The following is a 17,479-nucleotide window of genomic DNA, read 5'->3' as shown; positions in this document are numbered from 1 at the left end:
ATTAGCCAAGATAGGAGCAGAACAGTAGGACGTTAAACCCCATTTCATTATACGCCCCCACCCCACCCCCTCTTATCAAATATCTTTATGACACTCAATAATAGACGTTAATATTTATTGCCTACACGACCCCCATAACCCAATGTTCAAACTAGGCCTATATAGTCCTGCATAATGGTGCTTTTTGCAATAACTAATCAGTGGTGATTGAATGGATTTGAATAGTTACTATGGAAATTATAATACCTATAAAATACCTATATACCATAGTCTATGTATTATATAGATTGTGTAGAAAAGGGCGGAAACAGGTGTGACCTAAATAAGCGTAAACTATAATGGATATAATTATAAAATGAAAACTGAAATCACAAATAAATTTGAATAATAATTAACAATACTTTTGATCGCTGTAGGTCTGTTGGCGGGCTCGTGGTCATGAAAAGAGACTGGAGGGCAGGGTCAATCCTTGAAAGTTTTACGCATTTTCTATTTTATAAGCATTCTGTTCTTAAATGATGGAGGCACGGTGATTCAGTGAGTAAGACGCTGGCTCGCTAACCTGGAGGTCCCGTGTTCGATCCCTGCGTTGGCCGAGAAAGTTCATCGGGACTTTCCGACGTGGTTTCCCCGTGTTAGAGGTACAGGACGGAGGGTCTGACAAGGTCAGCTGTCTAGTCGTCGGATGGGACGAAAAACCGAGGTCCCGTGTATACATTGGTGTGCACGTAAAAAAAATCCCTTGGCAGTTGGAATTCGACATAAGAGTAGTGCAAAATTTCCCTCATAGCACACTGTATGGCGTATGCCCGTCTTCATCAGCCCAGTTTAGGAACAGAACAGTAGGTCGTTAAACCCCATTTCATTTCATTTCATTTATCCAGATATACTTCCATCACCTTTTTTTCTTAATAATTTAAAAAATTGTTTTAGAATTTATTTTGCAAATGAAAAAAAGTCAATATTGAGTGCTAATTGATTTGACATTTAAGAAGACAGTAAAAATTTGTAACAAGTACGTAGGCTATGGAATTTCACTGAACAAAATACTTCAGCACAAAATGAAAACATTGAAAATTTAATGCGTAGCACTTGTTCCATCACAAATCAAAATAACGTACAGGGTCAATACTAATAATAAGTGCAGGGGGCTGCACCACACAAAATTTGCACAAAAACAAATACACGGACAAGACAACATATTCAGAAAAACGCAAACAATTTAAAAAAAAAAGTGAATAGATCCGGGGGCCAGCCGTAAGCGTCCACTGTGCTGTACAGTCCCGGGTCTGTAGTGACACAGACTTAAATCAGAGGGTTCTTGCCATACTGATCAGCGGTGAATATTCGCTAGTCCGCTACAATCACTGATAGGAATGACATCGGTGCGGCTTAATGAACCTCAAATATTAACTTTTTTCTTTCTAGAACATTTTTTAAAGCATTAGAAAAAAAAATAAAGGTGTCTCAACTATATGTAGGTAAAAAATATTTCCTATTTAGCGTAAATAGGTATGTAAAATGAGTAAAACGCACCATTCTGCCCGGACCAGTAACGTAAACAATGTACGCGCGTTAAGCCAACGATTGACGCATTTGGACATGACGTCACATGCTCAAAGCAGTCATCTTTTACAGTAAAAGAAACAGATTGGGGTCTTGCTTGTGCCTTTTATTTCAGAAAGTGTCACCGTTATTCAACTTATTGGCCTATTCTTTTTATTGTTATTTCTCTAGCCGGGGTGTTCGATCCCTGCATTGGCCGAGAAAGTTCATCCAGATTTTCCTGCGTTGTTCCCCCTTGTCAGTGATGCAGGACGGAGGGCCTGACCAGGAGAGATGTCTAGTCGTTTGGATGGGACGAAAAACCGAGGTCTCGTGTACACATTGGCATGCACGTAAAATATCCCTTGACAGTTGGAATTCGATATAAGAGTAGGCCGTGGTGCCGCTCTCCGGGTAAAATTTCCCTCATAACACATTGTATGGCGTATGCCCGTCTTCATTAGCCCAGTAGGACGTTAAACCCCATTTAATTTCATTTCATTTCGTTATTTCTCTGTCTATGGCGCCATTAATGTCCCAATATTCCAGAATAAACGGTCATTATTGACATTAAGATCAAATAGAATAAAGAACAATACAATCTTAACAAAAAACACATTGGCCTAAAAAGTATAAAAATCGATCAATCATACGGTGAGTTATGGATCATATATGATTTATATTACTCTTTATCAGGGCCGTCTAAACAGCAAAATAATTTCCCGGACAAAGCAGTAGCCCTGCGGCCTTTACCTACACAACCACTTACTGGGATAAAAAGTTTAAATCGTCGATAAAACTAAAGATGGGAGATTAGATAAAGGGCTAGCAGTTCTGAAAATTTCAGTCAAATTGATCTACTCTGAACCAGGCTATTAGCTTTTGAATTTCAGGCTTAGCCTCGATCATCATTACTAAGGTCGGTACGATAAAATAAAAAACATATCCGCTTTTGGACCAAATCATCAATGAGCATTGAGCAGCAAATCGGATTCAAATCCAATAAATATCACTAGCTGGCGATGCCATCGAGAGTTGATTATGCCTAAAGAAAGACTTACAATAGGCAGATTTAGCTCTTGTATGTTTATATATATATTTATTGTAATGGTACTATTAATAAAATCCGTATTTATACAAGTCACAACAGGCATTGATTAGTAATGGTCCCGTATTCTTGTCGGGGACCCAGGTCCCGTATACTTGTCGGGGACCCAGGTAAGCACATCGTATCCATGGGTTAAGACAGATCTACTTTCTATTGCTTTTACGTCTTCATCTTTAATTTCTTGCAATAAATGAAATGAAATGAAATGGGGTTGAATCCCACTGTTCTGCTCCTATACTGGGTTAATGAAGACGGGTATACGTCATCCGTTGTGCTATGATGGAAATTTTGCCAGGACAGCGGCACTACAGCCTACTCTTATATCGAATTCCAACTGTCAAGGGATCTTTTACGTGCACGCCAAGTGTACACAGGACCTTGGTTTTTCATCCCATCCGAACGACTAGACAGCAGGTCAATAGATAATATACCCTACAGATTTTGTTAAAACACTCAAAAAGGAACATGCTTTTGGTCTTAGTCTTCACGGTGTGTTTAAAGAAAGGATACTATCGATGTTTAGAAGATTTACTTGTAAACTAAATAAATAAAATATGAAGTACAGATATTTGTTCCGCTATTACTCAACGAGTCTCTCTTCTAAATATTCAAATCCAGCTTCAAATAGTATAACATCAACCTGTTTATTAATTGCATTATTTTTCATAAAGGACACCGTAAGCCTCGGGATTTAAAATGAGGAAACAAAATTTATAACCCTAACACCATCTGTCCCCTGGAGTAGATTCCAATGCCTGTCTTGGTAAGCGTGGACTTGATTAACTGATAGGAGAGGGGGGGGGGGGGTAACGCTCATTTGACACAAGCTAGGTCATTTCGGGACTAACATATGGTTCAATAATTATTTCAATAATTCGCTTGTGCGTAGGGGTCTTTAGCAGTGGGGGAAATCGGGGGACCCGGAGGACATACACGAAGTGGTACAGGTAACTCTACTCCTTGTCACGTACAATCGGGGAATCGAAACCACGTCAGTTGACTCAATGTCAAGATCAATCTGTACCAAGAAACACATGGCTATATTGAGCCTGATCATTCTATTAAGATTGATTTAAAAGAGGAAAAGGGCGCCCGGTGGAGATTTATCCTAATAAAAAAATAAAGATACATTATGTAAGATTTAGATAAAGAGCTGGTCATTCTTGCTATAATAGTTCAAAAATAGATAATTTAAAATTAATAATCTGAAAATTTCATTCAAATTACTCTATTGCGAGCGAAGATATTAGCCTTTGAAGGTTTGACAAGACGTGTTCAATAATTTCAACCACCGTACTGGTTGTTCGAAGCAAAGTCTCGCTCCCCATTTTTAGCTTAAATCATTAAATCAAAATATGGCTGAACTGCTCTAATCGGAGAAATCCGATGCCATCGAGAGTTGATTATGGCCTGGAGAAGTGAATTAATGACTAATTAATAATTTAGAAAACATTTCAGGCCAAAATAAAGACCTACAATAAGCAGATTTAGCCCTTGCATAATGTATATTTAACGTAAATTAAAATAAACTTTAATAAACACTTTTCATGATAAAATACAAATTGTAAGGTATTGCCTACGGGCATTCTTACATTTAATTACGCTAGAATTAAATTAATCATAACTTATCTATTCAGGTAAACATGACGACAAATAGGACACATTTTATGCATTTCTTGGCATAAGATTTTTATTTTCCAGTGTGAAGTGTTAATAAATAACATAGCATAATGGTGTTAAAATAAACATTAATGGCGGTTTTAAAGTGGGGCTTCTTCTAAATTATTGCTTTTGGGTATTCTTAAAGATACATTATGGGAGACAGATAACGGGCTGGCAGTTCTCACTATAATAGTTAAAAACTAGATAATGTATAGGGAATTTGCTGAAAATTTCAGTCACATTGATCCACCCCGAACCGAGTATTTAGCGATTGAATTTTAGGCTTAGCCTCGATCATCATTACTAAAGTCAGTACGATAAATAAACCATAGTCTCGGCTATCCAGGTTTTGATGTAATCATCAATGAGCGTTGAGAAACAGATTGCTTTCTAATCCAGTAAATATCGCAGACTAGCGATGGCATCAAGGGTTGATTATGGTCTGGATAAGTTAATTAATGTGTAATTAATTTATATAACATTTCAGGCCTAAAGAAAGATCTGCAATAGGTGGATTTAGCTCTTGCATAATGCATGTTTAAATTAAATGAAGTTAGAGTTAAATTGATCATAACTGAACTATTCATTAAACCAATTGTTATGCGTTTCTTAGCATATGATATTTATTTTAGAAGAGTGGGAAGTGTCAATAGCATAATAGTGGTAAAATAAATATTAAAGTGCGGCTATATGAAATACAATCAGCATTGGGCTAACAACAATAAAAACAAATCTAAAGGGAAGTATCTGACATTGTTCCTTTAAATATCACAACCGCGAGATAATATTTTCCTGGTTTAAAATCTTTTCAACTGTTCTTCTCCTGTGTTTAATTACAAACATATTTCGTTTCCTCACTTCAACAATTCCTCTATTTTAAGCACCATGCACCATTCATAAAATAACAAATATTCGATGTATACAATTACCCCTCTGGCGTTCGATTGTATTCGTGGCTCTTAATTCCATAATAGTTCTCGTCACTCTAATGCGGAAATAAGCGAATTAGCGAAATACAGCGATCTCTTTAATCGATTATACAGTCCATAGTTTTAATACCGGGCATTCTTTTGACCAGCCGTCCGGACAGCACGATAATACTTCTATTGTCGTATATCATAGGAGATTATTGACGGATAATTGAACCGTTTTGACAAACACACGCATCCGTCATTAATAAGTCAGACTTTAACACTTCACAATATTCTCCAGGGAAAAGCCACTCATAACTGTTAAAGTGTCACTGACAAACAATCAATTATCATAATACACATTTCCCACAGAAATGTTCAATTTTGTTCTACCAATGAAGGGCATAGCATACTAATAAATGAATAAGCATAGAATATAATGATATCACTTTAAACACACGTGACATGTGGATTAGGCCGATATAAAAAAATAATTTATAGAATATAAAATGAGTTATTTATTTATGCAAATTAGGTTGGTAGGACTTGTAATTACAGTTTTTCTGTCCCATCGCCATTCATGGCGTCGTGAACTCTGGAATCCTTTTTCATATCTTCCTCGATGTCCGGGTCCAGAATATTGCTGTTAGCGAATCCTGACGAATTACTGTCGTGTGATTCTTTCCGACCATGTTGTAAACCGGGCTTTAGTACAGGAGAAGCACTAGATAAGATATTGCCATTAGAAGATTCGTGTTCCCCTTTTTCTGTGTTGTCAGTTTTAGACAACTGATTGACTGGAGTAGTCGGCTCGCTGTCGGAATCGGACGTTTTAAACATTTTCTGCCTATCTTCCTTATTCCGACCTGACTTCCAATCTTTATAAGCGATCTGAAAAGCTCTGGATAACACTAAAGCCATGGCTTGTGCCCTTTCCTTACTTCCACACAACACAGCAAAACATTCCAGTTTTTTCGTCCCGGGAACGCGAGAAATCCAACAAAAAATGCGGTCATTGACGGCTTTATCCGCGTTACAAAAGGAAATATTCTCGATGGGAAATAACAAAACTGCATCCTTTTTGTCAGTGAATTTCATAGTCATGCCAGATTTGCCTAACACCATGTTTACCTTTTTTAAGTGTCTCTCCTCTCCGGCATTGTCCCACAGATGTTGAACAGACGTCAGGGTACATCCTTTGCCACTCGCCACAAACGTTTCAATACTGCCGATGAAGCGAGCATTAAAGACAGGGTCCTTGTCAGATATTTTAGCTCGGTCTTTCTTTCTACCAAACATAGCTGTCAAAATCAAATTCCAAATTAAACAAACACCTTTTAAACCACAGGCTATGGCTGTCGTCTGCTACCACATTCTCAACGATAGTAGTTTCAACTTATTTTTTTACCCTGCTCACCTCAATCTGGCGGATGACTTTAAATATCCCTTGTTCGTGATGAATAGAGTTCTAAGTGTGTTTACATAATTTGTCTTCAAGCGGAGTTGACTTTGACATGTCGTGGCTTGGTGAAGAATAATTCCGTGTTATTATACCACAGAGATGTGTCAGTAACAACGTGGCTTACTGCCTACTCCGTCCTTCTGTCACACTTGTTCGAAACTAACATTGACTCAAATCGATAGCAAGTAAATACCCACGTCATGAAGACTAAAGGGCGATAACTCTTCATAATGGGTTTGGACTCGGACTAGCAATTATTTGCCCATTGACTTCAATGTTAATTGGCTGTAACATCACAGGCTGTAGCTTTTTGCTCATCATTCCGTTGGTTCCAATCTTTATAGGAACAATGGGGACCACATTTGGCAATCTCATCATAATTTTGTAGGGGGTTGACCATTTAGATTTTTTGCTACGGGGATTTGAAGTTGACTGGTGTGAAAATCTCACTTCCGACACAATGATTGCCCTGCAGAAAGACACTTTACACCCCCTATCCCTCCGCTGTAATATCACCAGTATTACCTAAAACTGCTATGAAATTGGAAATTTGATCCCTTTTCTCCAATTCTAGACCAAACAGTCAACCAAAAAATGCAGGAAGAGGGAAGAGAAAAATTGAGGGAAAAATTGTCTATTTATAACTCGCACTACATTCGTGAAATAAGGGGAAATAATTACTAGTCTGAGTCCGTTTCTCATTAATTTTTTGTTGGTTGATCTGCTGGGGTTTATTTTCGCGTTAATTGGCCTCAAAGTTATCTTATTAACGAGGATCATTATATCCTATCAAACTGAAAGTTCTAACCATTTGTTCTTAGCTCGATGTCTCATAACTGACATCGATGTCCTATATTTTGTATATTAAACAAAAAAAACTAAAGCTCCTCGTTTTCCCGAGGTGGAAAAATTGAAGACCAGTGAGAAGTATGGGCATCAGAATACGAGTATTTAGTATCCACAACAACTGAACCATTTATCTATGGTGGGGGAAGACTAGATGTGGTTAGAGGGGTGTGCTGTCATTGGAGACTAAAGGTAGATAACTCTTATAAATGACATAAATAAAGACCACGGTTGATTTCTCCATTCGGCCAATGTGGAAAACCTTACATTCGATGAGCTGTAGCAAATTTATAAATAAAATGAAATGAGGTTTAACGTCCTACTGTTCTGCTCCGACTGGGCTAATGAAGACTGGCATACGCCATACAGTGTGCTATGAGAGAAATTTTGCCCGGGCAGCGGCACTATCGCCTACTCTTATATCGAATTCTAACTACTAAAGGATCTTTTACGTGCATGCCAATGTATACACGGGACCGCGGTTTTTCACCCCCATCCGAACGACAAGGGGAAACCACGTCGGAAAATCCCAATGAATTTTCTCGGCTAATACAGAGACTGCGAGCCAGCGTTTTAGCCACTTAGCCACCGTGGCTCCCAGCACATTTATAAAGGTCTTTGTTTGCATTGTATGTACTATGGCGGTCATTTTGATCGCATTTTGGTATGTATATGGCCATCAGTAGTCGACTACGGATTTCACTGGAAAATGTCTGTCTTCGTGCCATGCACATGTTCACCAATTTAATAAGACGGACAGGAACGTTCCGAGGATTTCGTTCGTCCAGAGACCGCTCCGAGACGAACTAGGAAACACTAAGCTTTTCGCATGAACCAAAGAACATTAGAATGTATAGATTTTAAATCGTCAAGAGCACGTGATGCTGTTTTCAAACAAAAACGTCATATATTTCTTGGCATAATATCACCTTGCTCTCTATTAGGACAGTATAAACCGTATTCACCCAGGTTCAACATGTCTGGCTAACGTAAAGCGGGGTCACGTGAGCTAAGTGGGTAAGAGGCTGGCTCGCTAGCCTGGAGGTCGGGTGTTCGATCTCTGCATTGGCAGAGAAAGTTCATCCAGATTTTCCAGCGTGGTTTCCCCTTGTCTGTGATGCAGGACGGAGGGTCTGTCTAGTCGTTCGGATGGGAAGAAAAACCGAGGTGCCGTGTACACATTGGCGTGCACGAAAAAGATGCCTTGACAGTTGGAATTCGATATAAATTTCCCGCATAGCACACTGTATGGTAGAGCTAGTAGTTCTCACAATAATAGTTAAAAACTAGATAATGTAAAGGGAATTTGCTGAAAATTTCTGTCAAATTGATCCACCCTGGACCGAGTTTTTACCGATTGAATTTTGGGCCTAGCCTCAATCATCAATACTAAAGTCGGTACGATAAAAAAACACATAGTCTCGATTATCCACTTTTTGATTTAATCAGAAGCAGTAAATATCGCAGGCTAGCGATGCCATCGAAAGTTGATTATGGTCTGGATAAGTTAATTAATGTCTAATTAAAAATTCAGACCTAAAGAAAGACCTGCAATTGGCAGATTTGGCTCTTGTATAATCTATGTTTAAGTGTTTAGTCAAAATGTACCCACAGAAATCGAAATAAGATTTTTCGGGTGTATAGTGAATATAGGGAGATAACTACAAATAACAAAGTTACTTACTTCCCTTTAACCGTTTTGCAAAATTGTCTGTTTCAATATAAAATACTTGATGTCCAATACCGTACAGTCATTTCTTTCAGATGAGCATTTGATCAAATTTGAGAAACCGCCACTCAAACAACATGCATGCTAAATATGGTTGGAATCTATAAACGGCTAAGAAGAGGCTGAAATGTCTAAAATGACTATCGCTGTCTGCTAGCTATTGAGCGGCCCCATTAAATATGGACTCCTATGAATTTATAAGCGCTTTGCTGGTAATTATTTTGTTTATTGAGGACACTAAGTTACTGATTATGAAAGAAGAGGTCAACCTTTGACTAGAAAAATAGAATTACGCCGATCAATTGGGTAAGGGATGCATATGTCTTCCACGATTTTCGTAATAGAATTCGTGTTACTCAGCTGTGCTATGATGGCGTCATTCGGCGTTTTACACGATCGATCCCATTTCTGGTGCCACCACTGAGCATGATATAATAAAGTTTGATTGTATTTGTTGAACTGAACATCGAAGATTGTTCTAGTTATCTTAGTTATATATTTCTATGACTTTTTGTTTCATACATCGGTCTTGTGGCTAAAACTATTTTTAAAAATAATCGAGGCGATGGATCTGTAGACACGCGAGCTCCCCAGGGCCTTAACTAGCTCGGAGCAGCGAGGGTGGCGGGAAGTGTTCTCAGGGGTGCTGTAAAATTGACGGACAATGTATTGTTTATATGGTCGACAATTTTTTCACAAGGAGCTCCCTTTCTGCGTCCGTGGGCAGTATAGTATACGTCCTGATCACCTACTTTCTTGACAATGGTGATAGTAAAGATTGACGACGCCAAATAGAAAGACAGTGGCATCACAGGAACACCATTCGCCCTATTCCTCTAGATACGCATGACGCGTCAGATACACAATATTTCCAGAACAGTATATTACAACATGCTCGGACAATATCGTTATCTAATATGGCAGGACTCTATCGATTTCACTGGAACATTAACACATTTTGAATTCTTCTTTGTAAAGTGGTATGTTTTTGACATTATAAAATCATTAAAGGCTCAATACCACTCTTTTTGTAACTGAATAATATGTCCCAATCTTTATTCTGGTCAACATATTGTACTATTTTACAATATTCCAATTAATTGATGATACAAATTTCATCTTAACACACCTATTTTCGAACCCTCTGGACAAGTAAAATAGGATTTAATGGATAATTTACACAACAGGTAGGATACTTAAACATCTAATACTTAGAATAAGGCTATTATTTATTTTCTGGAGCTGTCAAGCCAGCAAGAGTGTTATTGTCCCTTTAATGATTGTGAGAATAAAGTAATTATTATCGTGTATAATAATAATGTCATGCTTAGTTTGTATTAAACCGAAAAGTTTTAAATGTTGCCGTTTTTGTCTTTTGAAGAATGGTATTAGCAAATGGCATACTATTTGGAAAATTGCAGGTAAAGGTAAAGTTACACTAAATGATGTCATTGAATATAACTATGACAACACTTCTGACTAGGGACGCCTGACTGTGCCATTGCCTGCTTGGTCCATACGCGGGTGGATTTGTGCATGGACCAAGCAGGCCATGGCGTAATTCGCCGCCTCACTACGAACTGGTATATTATGATAATGCACAACACTAATACGCCATGTTTTCTGGATGAGGGTGGGGGGGATGACCGAATGGTTAGCACGTGCGCGCTGTATCATAAGGTCTGTCATTGAGTAAACTGGCGTAGTTTCGATTCCCCGGTTGTACGTGACAAGGAGTGGGGTCGCCTGTCCAACCTCGTGGGTTTTCTCCGGGTCTTCTGGTTTCATTCCACTGCTAAAGATCCCTACGTGCAAGCGAATTATTGAACAAAAATAGTCCCGAAATGACCTAGTTTGTGTTGGGTGGACGTTAAATCCCATCTCTCAATAAATAATGTCGAGTCACAATCACTGGTTGGGTGGGATAGGGCGCCTCCCCCCCCCCCCCGCTCTCTCTAACTAGGTTCTAGAATTCTAGAAAAAAATTCCGAGCTCATTAACCAGTGTCATCCCTATCAGTGATTGTAGTCGCCTAGCCAATAGTCACTGATGATCAGTGCGGTATAAGATACGTGGGTGCGAGATGTGCACTATTTTCGGATTAGTGTCAGGCTAAGTCGACCTAACTTACTAATAGATGGTGAATAATGATAAGCCAATAGTTTGGACAAAAAAGGAAACGGACTATAAATAGTGTGGTGCATCGATCGTTCAGTTTAGATAAATGGGATAATAGTCACTGGATAATGACGTCTATAATAAACAGGATAATGATCACTGGATAATGACGTCTGTAATCTATGCAAGATAAAACGCTTATCTGATTCTGATAAGGTCAACCTTATTAGCAGTCTAATTATTTTAGGTTGTTTCAAAGCTTAATTGCTTCGTCTTGGCCTGACACAGTTTACGATAAAGAAACATTTAGAAGAAAAAAAAAACTAATTTAGCTAACAAGAGTTTCTAGAATCGATAAGAATGACGTCGATGCAGCTTTACCACATGCGCTGACATATATTTTATAGCACGTGTTTAAAGATGCGATGGCCGGTGTTGGAATATTTTCACGTGCGATAAAAGAACAGAAGAACATGGTTGCGTGTTTACTTTACCACATGCACTGACATATATTTTATATCACGTGTTTAAAGATGCGATGGCCCGTGTAGGAATATTTTCACGTGCGATAAAAGAACGTGGTTGCGTGTTTACACCGTCAGCATTATGACCTTTAAATAATCTTATTTTCTCTCATCATGGCCTGATTTATTCTCACACAAAGCCCGATATGGGTTCAAGGGCTGACATCCACGCTTATCGCTCCGCTCGTTGACTTTTGGTAAATGTTTGTTATTTTTTTTCTTTTAAAAGAGGTGGATTTCCCAGTTGTTTTTTTAATGTCTACCGTTCAGAGTGGCAAAACCGGATATAGGAGAGGGGTCATCTTGTAAGAGTTTTAAGACCTAGGGTTACAAGGGAAGTTTTAAACAGTGCAACGCCTTGTTTCACCTTCTCTTCATTGGAAGCCGGGGGGGGGGGCGAATGTTTATTACACTGTCTGTTTTTGAGTCAAATGGCGGGGTTTCGATTCCCCGGCTGTACGTGACAAGGAGTAGGGTCGCATGTCCAACCTCGTGGGTTTGCTCCGGGTCCTCCAGTTTCCTCCCACTGCTAAAGACCCCTACGCGCAAGCGAATTATTGAAATAAAATTGAACCATGTGTTAGTCCCGAAATGACCTAGTTTGTGTCGAGTGGACGTTAAACCCCCTCTCTCTCTCTCTCTCTCTCTCTCTCTAATTCGAAGTCGGCCATTGCCTTGAGGTTGAAAGTCTTAATATGATTTTTGATTATGTATTTCGTGAAGAATATGATTTTTATACGCCCACATTTTCATGTGGACGTATATTGTCGTCGCCCCTATCCACCCGGACGTCTGACCGTCCGTCTGTCTGTCCGTTCACAATTTGTTTGTGTACACTCTACAGGTCACACTTTTTATCATATTTTGGCGAAACTTGAAATATAGGTCTATCTCCCAAAGATCTCGGTTCCTTTCAATATTGGCATGTATCGGACCATAACTTCATGGACCATGTACCCTGATTGTGGTCCCTCCAGAGGTCACAATTATTATGTTTGAACATATCACTCTTACACCGTAGTGTTGGCTGAGGTCGAATTTCATGAAAATCGGACCAAAACTGCCGGACAAAATGAAATGAAATGAAATGAAATGGGGTTTAACGTCCTACTCTTCTGCACCTAACCTGGGCTAATTGAAGACGGGCATACGCCATACAGTGTGCTATGAGGGAAATTTTGCCCGGGCAGCGGCGCTACGGCCTACTCTTATATCGAATTCCAACTGCCAAGGGATCTTTTACGTGCACGCCAATGTGTACACGGGACCTCGGTTTTTCGTCCCATCCGAACGACTAGACAGCTGTACTTGTCAGACCCTCCTTCCTGCATCACTGACAAGGGGAAACCACGCCGGAAAATCGAGATGAACTTTCTCGGCCAATGCAGGGATCGAACACCCGACCTCCAGGCTAGCGAGCCAGCGCCTTACCCACTTAGCCACGTGATCCCCCCGGACAAAATGAGCGCCTCTCATACGCAAATAGTGTAAATATAATTATTGTATATCAAGGTTGTGGACCTTCTAGGGGTCACAATTTTGATCCAATTTTGATGAAACTTGAAATGCATGTTTATAACCCACAGATCTTGGTTCCTTTCGATAATCGCATATATCCGAACGTAACTTCCTGGATTATGGCCCCTGATTGTTCGAAAAATCGCATTTTTAGCTTGTGACGCGCTAGAAGTCGCAAATGTATTCAATTTTAAAAACCGTTTAAATATATCACCGTTACACATCGATGAAGGTTGAGTTCGAATTTCGTAAACATCTGACGGAAACTGCTGGACAAAATGGCTGCACCTTGTACGCAAATAGTGTAAAAGTATATAATACCAAGGTTGTGGAAACTCTAGAAGTCACAATGTTTATCCGATTTTGATGAAACTTGAAATGTATGTTTATAATCAAAAGATTGTGGTTCCTTTTGATATTTGCGCATATCGGACTGTAACTTCCTGGATTATGGCCCCTGATTGTACGAAAAATCACATTTTTTATCCAATTTTAAAAAACGTTTAAATTTATCACTGTTACACCCTAATGACGGTTGAATTCCAATTTCGTGAAAATCGCCCCAATGGTGTGCGCGTTGTATTATAAGGTCTGTCATTGGGTCAATAGGCGTGGTACGTGACAAGGAGTAGGGTCGTCTGCCCAACCTCGTGGGTTTTCTCCGGGTCCTCCGGTTTCCTTCCACTGCTAAAGACCCCTACGCGCAAGCGAATTATCGAAATTAAATTGAACCATATGTTAGTTCCGAAATGACCTAGTTTGTGTCGAATGGACGTTAAACTCTCTCTCTCTCTCTCTCTCTCTCTCTCTCTCATAATGGGTACAACAGGGCGGACAAGTTGGACATAGAGAAACGAAATGAAATGAAATGGGGTTTAACGTCCTACTGTTTTGCTCCTATACTGGGCTAATGAAGACGGGCATACGCCATACAGTGTGCTACGAGGGAAATTTTGCCCGGGCAGCGGCACTATCGCCTATTCTTATATCGAATTCCAACTGCCAAGGGATCTTTTACGTGCATTCCAATGTATACACGGGACCTTGGTTTTTCCGTATCATCCAAAGGACTAGACAGCTGTCCTTGTCAGGCCCTCCGTCCTGCATCACTGACAAGGGGGAACTACGCCCGAAAATCTGGATGAACTTTCTCGGCCAATGCAGGGATCGAACACCCGACCTCCTGGCTAGCGAGCCAGCGTCTTGCCCACTTAGCCAGGTGATCCCCACATAGAGAAACACTAACACGTCAAGGTCGCTGAGATGTAAATAAGGTTAGGGCACGTGATTGCTGACGAGATTGTAGGTTAGGGTTAGGGTAAGCATTAGGGCTAGGCCCAGGGTTAGGGTTGGGATTAGCGCTAGCCCTGTTCACATCTCGTGACCTTTGACCAAACTTGAAGTTTGCCTTATCAATTAGATCTAAACGCGTGTGTACGTCTCATTGATAATGACCTTTATATCATTCGTTTTTGACATCAAGTAGATACTTCAAGGACATACATAATTTTTTTTATACGTATGTACTTTTTTCATTAGCCGGTTGATTTGTTGATATAAACCTTTGAATAATAGGGCCTAACAGGCAGCTGTGTTTAATTATGTTCTCCTGATTTTGATTGTTTCTGTGTGTTTGAAGTATATGTTTGTGATATGCGCTTAGAAACACTTCACGTGTAATGAAGCGCTATATAAATCGAACAATAATAATAATAATAATAATGGCTTCAGGGGCGGATCCAGGAATTTTTGCAGGAGGGAGTTTGCCAGGTTCCTGAGACAATGTATCCTCCCCCTCCAGCATGGTCTCTATGGTAATTTTGGCGTATATACATACACATTGAGCTTTTTAAACAGAGAAATTCAACACCTCGTTTGACGTCAATTTTTATTATGAATTAATACAATGACATTGTGATTCAATTTCATGGATGCAAAGCATTAATTGTGACATCACAAAATGTCTATATCATTATCTCGTGCTTTGAGCGCCCATCCTGTCCCACATCTGACGATAAAGGATAAAGCACACGGCCGAGAAACTTTTCTCATAAAAAGTGTTGATTTACAAAAAAAAAGTATTTAGCTGAGCAGGGGGAGGGGGCGACCCCCCAACACCCCCCCCCCTCTGGGTCCGCCCCCTGGGCTTAAAGGAACCATTCCAGATATCGTAGTGAATGTACAATTCTCTCCATGTCGACTTCCGGCTTCCATATTTATGGCGCAATGGTGAAATGAAAAGTAATGGGGTTTAACGTCCTACTTTGCAGCCCCAACTGGGCTAATGAAGACGGGGATACGCCATACAGTGTGCTATGGGGAAGGAAAATATTTTGCCGTGCTACGACCTTCTTATATCAAATTCCAACCGTCTAGGATTCTTTTACGTGCACAGCTCGGTTTTTCGTCTCATCCGAACGACTAGAAACACTGACAAGGTGAAAACCCGAGAGCTTACTGGGCCATCGCTACTTCCGCTGCCGTTGTAAACTATTACCATAAAATGACTTTCTTGAAACGACAAACTTTTTAAATATTTGTATCATCGCCCATTCGCGACAAACACAATAAACACGGTTAGCTGCATGGATCGGATATAGAATCTCTCTCGCGGAGGGAGAGAGAGAGGGGGAGGGGGTAACATCCACTCGACGCAAACTAGATGATTTCGGGACTAACATATGGTTCAATTTTATTTCAATAATTCGCTTGCGCGTAGGGGTCTTTAGTAGTGCGAGGAAACGGGAGTACCCGCAGAAAACCCACGAGGTTGGACAGGCGACAGTACTTGTCACGTACAACCGGGGAATCGAAACCACGCCAGTTGACTCAATGACAGACCTTATGATACAGCGCACACGCGCTAACCATTCGGCTATCCAACCCCCTCCTCTTTCTCGCGGATAAATGCCACCCTGTATCAGTAGGGAGACCATATTTCGCTTGGAGCACGCCACCCCTCTATGGTGGCTGATAGTAGCCATATTAAATCTCGCCCTTTTCATAACGCAACAACACGACATCACGATAGTATTAACGCAGTCACACGACACTTTACTCTGTCGTATGATCATGTTGTTTTTGTCGTAACGTCGAGAAGTCGACTTGTCGGCTTAGTCTCTTTCTACAAGTCACAAAAATACAGATGTACTTATTACATCATATAAGTAGCAGATTAGATAAATATAAATATGACTCGTGCAAAAGAGATAACAGGAAAACGTTGATTAATTATTTGTTTTCTCAAAATAAGGAAACATTTTGCGCCCAGAAGTAAATTATATTTGGTATTATATTAAAAAAAAAACTAGAATTGCAATAGCAGGACTAAAGTGAGTTAGCTATATAATGTTAAAGGACAATATTGGTGCCAGTCATTATCACATATGTGATGATAGAGCTGGTAAAACACTAGAAATGGTTCCACTACTGATGTCTTCGCCTTACTCCAGCCACAGTAGTGGCTCGTCCTACAGGAGTTCCTTTGCACAAGTTTTTTAGTGAAATCACTACAAAAAGGTTACTGGCCTATAGCTCCCTTAATTTACACATAAACTGACCCAAAACAGTACTGCACCTAGCTTAACATATAATAAATCAATTCCTATTGAAATAAAGGTGAAGCCTTACCGCATAATTATATGATTTGATGAAACCCAACTGCTACGCGAAATTTCAACCGGCTGGTGTCATGGCGGCTTGTGTAATACGTCATTACAAGAAACATCGCTATGCAAATGTAGAACGCATAACCATAAAGAAAAACTGTTCGGTAACTATTTTAGTGGTCCAGTCTTCAATATTTGTCATAGAAATACTTATTCCAATACAAACTGTAATGATATGTGTTGACAATTGTGCGTTTGAACCTATTTGAACTTGCGTAAGGAGTCTTAGACTGTATCAATTGTAACGTTAAACACACAGTTTAACGTTACAAGTATAGTAACTAGTTAAACACATTCCAAATATAATTTTAACACAGAGATCATTGCTACGATAGCTGGGTAATACAGGTTTCCTGAATCGGAAGTGACGAACGCCAAAGGAAAACAC

At 39.7% G+C, this 17,479-nt stretch overlaps 1 protein-coding gene across 5 annotated transcripts in view; it reads right to left on the bottom strand.

Moving 5' to 3' along the window:
• The window catches only part of LOC126815366 (3-galactosyl-N-acetylglucosaminide 4-alpha-L-fucosyltransferase FUT3), a 58,291-nt gene extending 41,060 nt beyond the window's left edge, over positions 1-17,231 (bottom strand). For 4 of the 5 annotated variants that reach the window (XM_056099249.1, XM_050541040.2, XM_056099250.1 and 1 more), the window contains exon 1: positions 17,054-17,221. The gene's annotated coding sequence lies outside the window, so the exon portion shown is untranslated. Of the gene's footprint in view, positions 1-17,053 lie in introns of all 5 variants that reach the window. The other variant, XR_008786582.1, reaches the window with a different exon arrangement.
• Between the last annotated feature and the right edge of the window lie 248 nt (positions 17,232-17,479).

This window comes from Patella vulgata, chromosome 1 (genome assembly GCF_932274485.2).
Source record: "Patella vulgata chromosome 1, xgPatVulg1.2, whole genome shotgun sequence".
NCBI lineage: Eukaryota > Metazoa > Mollusca > Gastropoda > Patellidae > Patella > Patella vulgata.
The sequence above is the reverse complement of the archived record's forward strand: the minus strand, read 5'-3'. Positions and strand labels throughout refer to the sequence as shown.